This window comes from Cydia strobilella, chromosome 23, assembly GCF_947568885.1.
Source record: "Cydia strobilella chromosome 23, ilCydStro3.1, whole genome shotgun sequence".
Lineage (NCBI taxonomy): Eukaryota > Metazoa > Arthropoda > Insecta > Lepidoptera > Tortricidae > Cydia > Cydia strobilella.
The window spans coordinates 1,684,462-1,696,401 of record NC_086063.1 but is presented as its reverse complement, the minus strand read 5'-3'; the positions used below and the strand labels follow the sequence as shown (position 1 = coordinate 1,696,401).

The 11,940-nt window shown below is 35.7% G+C and overlaps 1 protein-coding gene across 1 annotated transcript in view; it reads left to right on the top strand.

Annotated features, from left to right (window-relative positions):
- Positions 1–1,203: 1,203 nt before the first annotated feature.
- Positions 1,204–11,940, top strand: part of LOC134751677 (irregular chiasm C-roughest protein-like) — a 77,846-nt gene continuing 67,109 nt past the window's right edge. Inside the window, exon 1 of the mRNA XM_063687122.1 lies at positions 1,204–1,404. The gene's annotated coding sequence lies outside the window, so the exon portion shown is untranslated. The remainder of the gene's footprint in view (positions 1,405–11,940) is intronic.

Sequence of the window (11,940 nt, the reverse complement as noted above, 5' to 3'; positions counted from 1 at the left end):
TCCCTATGTATGCTTAGATTTTTAAAACTACGCAACGGATTTTGATGCGGTTTTTTTTAATAGATAGTGATTCAAGAGGAAAGTTTATATGTATGTATAGGGTGGGCCAGTGATAAATTCTCTTTTCGTATTGAAGTCTTTCGTTAATGTGCATTTACCATTGGCCCACCCTATATAATACATCAATATTGCACCCGTGTAAAGCCGGGGTGAGTCGCTAGTTACCTATATTTGGTAAAAGTTACATATTACCATCTTTTTGACGTGAAATCGTCTTATAAATCGATGAACACCGGTAGCATGCACGAAAAAGTGTCACGTTGTGGACAGATCTCTATGGTAACGTTGTGGACAAATCTCCATGGTAACGTTATGGACAGATCTCTATGGTAACGTTACGGCCTTTTCATCAATGTTTTCTTATGACGTTATTACGCAAAAGTATCGTCCGTAAACTGACTTTACAGACATATTTTTTGTTTACAAACATTAAACTGGCAGTTACCCTAACCAGAATTTGAGTTATTTGTAAAATGTTATCATTTTTACTATTTTGTATTCTAATTTTCATCATCATCATCATCATCATGTCAGCCGATAGACGTCCACTGCTGGACATAGGCCTCCCTCAAGGCTCGCCACTCCGACCGATCCTGTGCCGCTCGCAACCACCGAATTCCCGCGAATTATATAAAAATCACAGTTTTTAGGGTTCCGTACCCAAAGGGTAAAAACGGGACCCTATTACTAAGACTCCGCTGTCCGTCTGTCTGTCTGTCACTAGATTGTATCTTATGAACCGTGATAGGTAGACAGTTGAAATTTTCACAGATGATGTATTTCTGTTGCCGCTATAACAACAAATACTAAAAACAGAATAATATAAATATTTAAATGGGGCTCCCATACAACAAACGTGATTTTTTCGCTGTGTTTTTTTCCGTAATGGTACGGAACCCTTCGTGCACGAGTCCGACTCGCACTTGGCCGGTTTTTTGCTATTTTGTATTCAAATTTTCATACCTTATATTTAAAAAAATATATATTTCCATTCTTTTGGTCTGTGTACCTTAGCAACGGCTTTCAAAATTTCGAACCACCGTTTCTGAATTTCGAACGCTCAAACGCGTACGGCCCGCTCCGCTCCAGGAGCGACCCTGCAGGCTCACGCAGTCCGGGCATCTCTGCGCAGCCTCCCCCCCACCCACCAAGCCTTCAGACCGCTAGCAGCGCCCGCGCGCGACGGACGTACCGTGCTGTCCTAAAACACCTGTGGCTCGAGAGAGACAAAAATTGTGTGTGTTCGATATTCGATTGTTTTTGGATTACAGTGTTTAGTGAATGTGTGAATAAGTGACCGGTAAGGATTTCCGTTCGATACCAGTTTGTGTGGAAACGTTTTTTGTGAGTTTCTAATTGTTTATTTGATTTGTTTTAATTCGTTTATGGTTTCTCGCGGTGTCTTTATATTCGATAGGTAATAGTCATCGGCATATGTTATTATTATTATATTTATTTACGTATGAATATGTTGTATGCCAATCTTATCAAGTAAGGATATTTTTAAGTACGTTAGTGCGTACGTAGCGCACACTTACATGATAAAAAAATACTTAAATGGAAAATTATATTTAAATACTAGTATGTAAAATTGTGCAGTTAGTGTATGAAACGTATGAAAGCCAGACTTGGCGGTTAATTTTTTCTCAGTGGGGGGTAATCTGTACAAGTGGTTCATAAAAAAATGACGCACATGTGATGTAGCTACATTTTTATGTAGTTTTTAAACAATTTAGATTTAATAGTGTAACATACCTATGAAAGAATCTGATAAGTAGGTATGTATGTAGGTATAAAAATTCTCTAATTTTATAGTTAAATAAATAAATATTTTTTCATCACATTCGCTCAGTAAATGTGGAATTACATGCAGGCTTAGCGGGAACTATAGAAAGAGCGTTTTCCCTAGGGAATTATGAAGTATCTATTATTATAATTAACAGTTTTTTGTCTTTATACTTCATTTTTGTATTGCAAGTGTGATGAAAAACATTGTATGCGGGGCGTAATAATATTGCAAACTCGGGTCAATAAATCGCTCCGGCAAGCCGTCGCGATTTGACTATACTCTCGTTTGCAATATTTAACTTACGCCCCATGTTGCACAATGTACTATTGAAGATACTCAAAGTATACTGAGTTACTCATACTCATACTCATACTTATTTATTTATAATAATATTTCATATTACACGTCATAATTGGATTTACATAATATATTCAATACATTTAAATAATCATTAATTAAAATAAAGTAAAATAATACAATATAAAAATAATCAACAGATTTCAAATTTCCAATTATTATTAAAAATACAAAATATAAAATTAAATTAAGATTATTATTTAGCAAATAACATAACTTATGTACAAATGAAAATAAAATATTTATATTGATCACAATCTCTTGAAACAAAACTTGCTTTGCTTGTTAAGTAGGTACTATACCTACCCTATTATTGAAAGTGCTGATAGTAAGTTGGCACCGTAACCTATAGACGTTTTTAACTCAAAAGTGCATACACGGTGGCTAAAGAAAAGTGAATTCCCGTTGCCAGGGAGGTTTTGGGATTATACTGAGCAACTTTTACTATGAGACTAACCCACAAATCGCAAAAAAAATTGGGCTGTTTCATACAATTTGGCTGGTCCAATTTCTATGGGAGGGTAAATTTTTTTCGCGATTTCATGGTTGGTCTTATAGTAAAAGTTGCTCAGTATAATCCTAAAACCTCCCTGGCAACGGGAATGTACTTATTTTAGCCAACCTGTATAATATTACCTAACAAACCAACGGAGACTAACCTAAGCTAAAATTTACCTTAGGGTAGCCCGTTGGCCTATGTACGGTATGTAACCTGTATGTATGTATGTGTTGTATGTACAAGTAAACCAATTTCTAATCCGCTTAAAATACGTCCTTTTCTTAATTAATAAAAAGTGTTACAGTAAAACTGTTAACATACCCTAATAAGGTAAACTTAATGACATAAGGCATTCTCTACTAGTCAACCTTACTCAAGCCAAAGCAGAGATCGTGGGCGAACACATACCTCTGAATAGTTGCAAGCGTTCTTAGACTACGTTGTCCAGGTGTCCACTTACTGTCAGCCCTTCCATAATTTTCTATAAACCTAGAATTTAAATATAAAAACCTGACTCAATTATAAAACTATGCATGCCATTAAATTTTAATGATTCATTGAACTATTTCAACTACCCGCAGGAAACGACTGAAAAAGATGTCACTTCCCATTTTAATTCATACGTCAGATAACTTCAGATTGAATGTTATTTTATTAAATTACAATTAGGTATCATTAAAAGAACCGGATTGTTGAATAACGCATTTACATATAAACGTAGTTCCCATTTTCCTCCCTGGAAATAATGTCAATTATGGAAAAGATTTTCACGTGGCCATTTCCCTTTGTTTGACTTTTTTCGATTTTTTGATTATCTAGTCTAAGGCCTACTTGCGCCATCCCACTGACCCGAGGTTTAATTGTACTGGTAACCATGGTAACTCCAGGTTTAATTGGTTGACCCCGGGTGAAAAGGTGCAAGTTGGCCTAAGAGTTAGAAGCGAAAAACAAATTTTATTATGTAAAAGCTTTTAACTCTTACGGCAACTTGCACAATTCACTAACCCGGGGTTAATCGGTTAAATCTTTAGTTACCATGGTTACCAGTACAATTCGACACTAGGTTAACGGTTTAACGGGTTAACCCCGGGTTAGTGGGATGGTGCAAGTGGGGGTTAGGAGGCCTAAGGTGGTTAAATAATTAATTACTTTACTTCGTTTTTTTCGCATTATAAAGAGGGTAAGCGATCTTTACGTGTCTTTTTATTGAAAAACACTGGAAAATAAGTCACGGCAAATATCCAGGCCATAATGCGTAAGCGTACTGCCTCACTGATGCGGCGGTTGCGCGGTAGCTCCAACAAGTCTGTTGCGTGTGCTGGCCGAGAGGCTAGACTGCCCGTTCCAACACCACTGGATGCTATTGCATGTACAGCGGTAGTGTTTGGAATGTGGCAGTCTTCATTATGTAAATAGTTAAATGTGATGTATATTTTTATTTGTAATTTAATGTGTGTTTACTAACATTAGCATATTAAGATTAATTTAATTGTATTACTAACAAATTATATGGGCATTTGCCTGAAATAAATAATTGAATTGAATTGAATTGAAATATGTAACAATTATAAATCATATAGAGTAAGACCAAGCTAAGTTGGCTGTGATTTTGATAGCACAGACTGCGCAAATGTTATTTTAACGATGTTTAAACGTCATCATTTCATAGAAGTTTGACATTTAAGATAAGGCTCTCAAAATAGCTGCTAACTTAGCTTGGTCTAACTACGATTATTAACATTCTTTTGCTTTCGTAATACTCGTAGTTACTGATTTTTAAAAGGCGTTTTACAATAGAAATACACGTCAAAATTTATTACCTTTTTTCAAATGCTACAAAAAACGAAGTAGACTGATCTTTATTATTTATTTATTTATTAACAGCAATACAAAAAACCGACCAAGCGCAAGTCGGACTCGCGCACCGAGGGTTCTATACTTTGTAGTATTTGTTGTTATAGCGGCAACAGAAATACATCATCGTGAAAATTTCAACTGTCTAGCTATCACGGTTCATGAGATACAACCTGGTGACAGACAGACGGACAGCGGAGTCTTAGTAATAGGGTCCCGTTTTACCCTTTGGGTACGGAACCCTAATAATACATGGCATAGTGAACAGAAAACATAGCCAATAACAAATGTCCACAAATTCTACCGTCTTCCACCATCTTTGAACAATTTTTAATTTGTCTGTTAATGAAAATGAGTCAATATATCTCTGGACAATGCCAATCAAATTCGTACATAAACCTGTAATGTAATATTAATACATAATATTATTACATTACATGTTTTATCGATAATTGTGGGCGGTTTGTCTGTTCCATGTCACCATGATCCATCTGGTTTCGTATCAGTAATGTCATGAATAATAAGTAAAATGCTGTTTGATTTGAAATTTGGTAATAATGATGTATACATTACCTATTTTGACGACTGGTCTGGCCTAGTGGGTAGTGATCCTGCCTGTGAAGCCGATGGTCCTAGGTTCGAATCCCGGTAAGGGCATTTATTTGTGTGATGAGCACAGATATTTGTTCCTGAGTCATATATGTTTTTTATGTATGTAAGTATTTATATAAGTATTATATATATCGTTGTCTGAGTACCCACAACAAGCCTTCTTGAGCTTACCGTGGGACTTAGTCAATTTGTGTAAGAATGTCCTATAATATTTATTTATTTATATATTGGCGTTTTGACCTATCAGGCGGGTCAAAATTATTTTCGTCGTCTTGTTCACGCTTCTATCTTTGTCTTTATGAAATAAATAAATAAAGTTGTGCTATTGCATGTCATTCTAGATAGATTATAATTATCTTGAATAAAATTAAAAACTAAATTTCACCCCATAATTCTTACAACAACTTACAACAGGCGTTGGTAGACGAACATGATTCAGGGTTATCTCGAAAATCGTAAATTTTCACTATACGAAACACCTTAATGAAAAGCTTGCGTAATATACGTAATTTAAAATTCAATTATTTCCATATAACCATAAACAAGAAGTCTCATGATATATAGGCTATATAATGCAACATAATATCTAAGTACTCTGGTATACCATAAATTAGACTGGTAAGGAGTATAAAAGCTGCTCACAGCATGATTCTAAAAGTGTAAGGTTAGTAAAGTGCCAATAAATTTTTGAAAAACAAACATATTAAACGTTAACCATAAGTACACTGGTCAGAAATAAAAATAAATCTATAATGTTATGAATATTAATTATAAAATAGCATTAGCTTAATTGGAAAAGTAATTTCAGTGTATAAGACAGCGTATAAGCAGGATAAAATAGATTTTAATAGGTTCTACTTGATGCTCAAAGGTTCATGTTAATACTGGATGCTATTAAATTAAAAATATGTTATGCAATATAGCTAATTGTGAATGTTAATATTGTGGAATGGAAAACAAATATTTTCCGCATTTTATTGAGCGCACAAAATGTGTTTATCACAAAACCGCAACTAAAATGAAATTATAATTATCTTGTATTACAACATTAAATTATTGCATGTAATTTTGTATGATCAATGTGTCGTGCATATAGTTTTAAAGCAAACGTAATTTGCTATGTTATTTATGTATATTATTAATGGCAACATAGTATCTAATTGCACTCACTCACTTACCAAGAGTGAAATGATAAAAAAAGCAAAACTACTTATTATAAAGCCTCTCGCTGTCGCTTGTCATTTTTAATGGGCAGTATAGGAGGTTTAAATGAATAGAAAAAGATACAAAAAAGTTTATACCAACCTACTACTTAACTATCAGGTATTACCTAGGTAGTTATCTTGGATAAGTCAACCAATAAGTAGGTAAATGGCATTTAAATTTTAACTATAAAACTCCCGTTAGACTAAAACATATTAGATTATTTTAAACCGGGTCACTCACGTATTATTAAGTCGAATAGCTCGACATGTTTCGGTCCAATTTACGAGGACCGTCTTCACGGAGACACGACACGAAACATGTCGAGCTATTCGACTTAATAATACGTGAGTGACCCGGTTTGAAATAATCTAATAGGCATTTAAATTGTTTAAAATTGTAACTAATTCTCAAATGGGGATGGACGGCTTCCCCATTTTGCGAATGCGGAGAGGAAGAGCAGACCACAGAACATATTTTTAAACGCTGCCCACTCCACTCATACCCTGGGCCTGCTGAGGATCTGAGCACCGTGACACCTGAGTTGGTTGCTTGGCTTGGCAACTTCAAGGCTACACTCTGATTGCCCTCAATATATATATGCCATACGATTAAAATAATAAGTAGGATTAATGAATAAATAATATTGTCTTCGGTTAACGCGATAGTTACTCATGAAATAAAACTATGAAAACGGATTATATCGCGTATATTGAATTTATAATACATCCCGACGTTTCGAACCCTTTACAGAGCAGAGCATATATATATCTTTACTTGAAAATAATTGTAGTGTATAACTAGCCTTATGAACCGATTTTGCATGTACAACCAGCCTTAAAGTTTATAGTCTATGATTGTTCATTATTTTAGTATGTGGGTATTTTTGCACTTTGTAATTTTTCCTCAGTCACCCGTTGACCACGAACGCTGTAAAGGGTTCGAAACGTCGGGATGTATTATAAATTCAATATACGCGATATAATCCGTTTTCATAGTTTTATTTCATAGGATTGATGAAAGTCAGTAGCACTTACACTATGTCATATTCATTTCATTTGCATATCATGTGAGATAATTAGTAATGAAGCAAATGAATCATAGTACTTAACCAATAATGGGCTGTATATCATCACTACATAGTATAAAATAAAGTCGCTTTCCGCTATCCGTCTGTCCCTATGTATGCTTAGATCTTTAAAACTACTCAACAGATTTTGTTGCGGTTTTCTTAAGGCCGTTCCATCGGTTTGCCGCTGTCTTTGTCACATTTCGCAAGAAAGAACGGAAAAGAACATACGCGCCAAGTGTCAATTTTGATCGAATTTTGTCGGTTTTTATTTATTTTAAAAACGTTACCTTACAATATCGAAATTCTAAAGCTATGAAATTACTATTTACGTTAAGATTGTTTTTTCTTCTTTTTTTGTTTATAGTATCACATAATAAATAACCGAGTAAAGTAGGATTAAAAGTTCGAGTTAGAGGTGACTTTGGGAATTAATTGTATCGAGCGAAGTGTCATAATTCGTGTATCGGAAGCTATGTTGTTAAAGATAATATAGTCAAGAACTACATATATTTTTTCCACGTCTACGAATATCAACGCCTCTTAGAAAAACATGATCATATAAGGAGATTTTTCGCCTTCTGGCTCAGGGAACCGCCTTAATAGCTAGTGTGATTCAAGAGGAAAGTTTATATGTATAATTTGTAAAGGTTTTGTGTAAATTAGTTAAACTACCCGTGCGAAGCCGGGGCGGATCGCTAGTTACATATAAATGAAAGTTAAAATTTAGCAAAAAAAAACAACGAAGAAAAACGTATACAAATCTTGTAATATTCATCTTCTAAAAAATACAAATCTTGTAATATTCATCTTCTAAATGCACACATTATAATCAAAAAGAAAAATAAAACAGATCCATCAAAATTAAAAAAAATTATAAATCGGGATAAAAATAAACAGAATATGTTACTAAGTACAGTGGCATCTCAGCTCTAATAATCATAATCATTTTTATTCGTTACAACCATGGAAGGTAATACATGTTCTTAAGGGGCCCACTGACTATCAGTCCGCCGGACGATATCGGCCCATCAGTTGTTCGGAACTGTAAAAATTTTTTTCTATCTGACAGGCCCATATCGTCCGGCGGACTAATAGTCAGTGGCCCCTTTTAGAAGCAGTCATTATATCACTAAGAAAAATCATATATCTACTTGACAGCCTACAAAAGTCCTATCATTCCATTCTATTTTAAATCTTCATATTGACTAATCATATTTGTATTTTCTTGGCAAGTTTTGACCTGTGACTGTGGATGGATAGAGGTTATAAATATAGCTAACTTCTTCGTCTTTGCCTTTATCCCATTATTTGGGGTCGGTTCTCCTCGCATAAGCATAAGTATAGCTACAACAACTGTATCTAAACTTAAATAAAACTATGAAAGCGGATTATATCGCGTATATTGAATTTATAATACATCCCGACGTTTCGAACTCTTTACAGCGTTCGTGGTCAACGGGTGACTGAGGAAAAACTACTAAGTGCAAAAATACCCACATACTAAAAAACCGTTTTCATAGTTTTATTTCTTAAATCGCGTACCTAACATGCATAACATAACAAGAAAATCCCATGTAAACTTGCCAAAGTGAACATGATAAGTAAAGACGCTTAGTAGCCATGGTCAACGGCCAACAGCCAGTATCTATATCGAGATGGACCGGTTGCCCATCCGGTGTAAGGCTGGGAACGCAGGGATATGGTCGATTAACATGAGAGCCTGTTTTGTATAGTTTATTAAACTAGTAGGAGTGGGAATTAAAAAACCGGCCAAGTGCGAGTCGGACTCGCCCACCGAGGGTTCCGTATTTTTTAGAGTTCCGTACCCAAAGGGTAAAATACGGGACCCTATTACTAAGACTCCGCTGTCCGTCTGTCCGTCCGTCTGTCTGTCTGTCACCAGGCTGTATCTCATGAACCGTGATAGCTAGACAGTTGAAATTTTCACAGATGATGTATTTCTGTTGCCGCTATAACAACAAATACTAAAAACAGAATAATATAAATATTTAAATGGGGCTCCCATACAACAAACGTGATTTTATTGCTGTTTTTTTTTCCGTAATGGTACAGAACCCTTCGTCGAGTCCGACTCGCACTTGGCCGGTTTTTTAGTATTTGTTGTTATAGCGGCAACAGAAATACATTATCTGTGAAAATTTCAACTGTCTAGCTATCATGGTTCATTGAGATACAGCCTGGAGACAGACAGACGGACAGCGAAGTCTTAGTAATAGGGTCCCGTTTTTACCCTTTGGGTACGAAACCCTAAAAAGACGTGTTTATATACTATTAAATTTAAGCAGCAGCAATACAACTGAAGTTACTCATTTTAAAAAGACACTCTAAACAGGAGTTTAAATCAGTGTATAACAGGAATATTAATAGAAGATTGTGTTACAAGGGAGCAAAATGACATATTTACGGCGAAGGCGTACATTGAATCCTAAACGAAGCGAAGAATTCTATGATAGAATCCCGAGAGTAACGAGGGATTCTAAAGTAGAATCCTGAGCGTAGTGAGGGATTCAAGTGTGTTACGCCCAAGATGGAAATAATTTTGCTACCATGTGACACATACTGCTTTTCACATCACCTATGAGGTAATTATGATGTTTAAAAATATTATTTAAGCTATAAGAATAATGTGCAATTTTTTTTTAAATAAGTGACACTAGAACAGAAAAGTGTTACTTTGATCCCTCCTAGCAGGGAAGAAAAGTGCCACTTTGATCCCTCCTAGCAGGGAAGAAAAACCCCTTTTTCGAATTGGTGATGTGAAAAGTAACATATTATATCTATATTTGGTACTTGTTTAAGTTGCTAGAAGTTGTACCTAATATAAAGAAATTAAAGTGATTATAAGATTTTTAGAAGTGCTAAATTTAGTTTTAAGGAAAAAACTTTTTTCGGTATTTTTTTCCTTAAAATCTAATTTACACGCGTAATTTTTGTAATTTAATTAAGCAAGACTGATTATAAGCGCTGATGGCTCAGCGATAAGAGCGTGCGACTTTCAATCCGAAGGTCACGGGTTCAAACCCCGGCTCGTACCAAAAATTTCGGAACTTATGTACGAAATATCATTTGATATTTACCAGTCGCTTTTCGATGAAGGAAAACATCGTGAGGAAACCCCACGATCCCAACAAGGCCTAGTTTCCCCTCTGTGTAAAAACTAGTGCCTACGCAAATTCTTGGGATTAGTTGTCAAGCGGACCCCAGGCTCCTAAGAGCCGTGACAATGCCGGGATAACGCGAGGAAGATGAATTAAGCATGACTGATTGGCCAAGAGGTTGGATTAGTGTGACATTACTTCTAATCTAATATATATATAGAATCAATAAAAAAAAACCGGACAAGTGCGAGTAGAACTCGCCCTCCGAGGGTTCCGTACTTTTTAGTATTTGTTGTTATAGCGGCAACAGAATACATCATCTGTGTAAATTTCAACTGTCTAGCTATCACGGTTGACGAGATACAGCCTGGTGACAGACAGACGGACAGCGGAGTCTTAGTAATAGGGTCCCGTTTTTACCCTTTGGGTACGGAACCCTAAAAACACAAGTGTTTACAAACACTGTTATCACGACAATTTTTTTTTAAGTTACTTCCAACAGCATAAGTAAACAATATTTTTTATCTGTTAAAAAAACCTAACAAATCACGCATTTTCGTCATCCATCTATAAATACTGGCAGTGGTAACACTTGATCCCGGGGACGCACGTGCTTGCCCTATTTCGGGGTAACGCGTTGGTCTTCTTAAAATATGTAGCGATTCACTGCTATTCCGAATGTGTTATGCTCAACCGAAAGCTTTATGTATGGTCACAGGGCGGACACGCTATACGTCAAAAATCGCTTGCGTTACTATGTGTGAACGGCACGCCTGTACACGCGCCATAGTGTGAGTAAGTTGCTTAAAAATAGTACTGAGAGTACGCCAGAAGTCCGCCAGATTTCTGTCGCGGGGCGAGGTAATTCCAGTCGGTGCGGGGCGGTGCGTGGCCGTTCTGTAATACTATTACTTATTCTGTGGTATGGTCCAAAAAATTGATTTTAAGCCTATATAGCCCGTTTTTTAGGGTTCCGTACCCAAAGGGTAAAAACGGGACCCTATTACTAAGACTCCAATGTCCGTCTGTCCGTCTATCTGTCACCACGTCACCAGGCTTTATCTCATGAACCGTGATAGCAAAGATAGATATAACTCCGTAATAGATGGATACAGTCTAAGGAAAAAACATGCCTCGAAAATCACGAAAATTTTATTCTCGATCAGATGGCGCCACTAGTTTTGGCCTACTCTAGTATAGAGGGCGTTGACGGTTTCGTTTGTTATTTATAATTTTAACGCATATCAGTGAAAAAACATGGGTCAAAATGATATAAAAATAATAAAATTAATGTCAATAAAAAAATCATTTATCCATGTTGAAATACATTTTATCGTATTTTTATAAATCTTCATTTTTAGTTTTAAAGTATGTC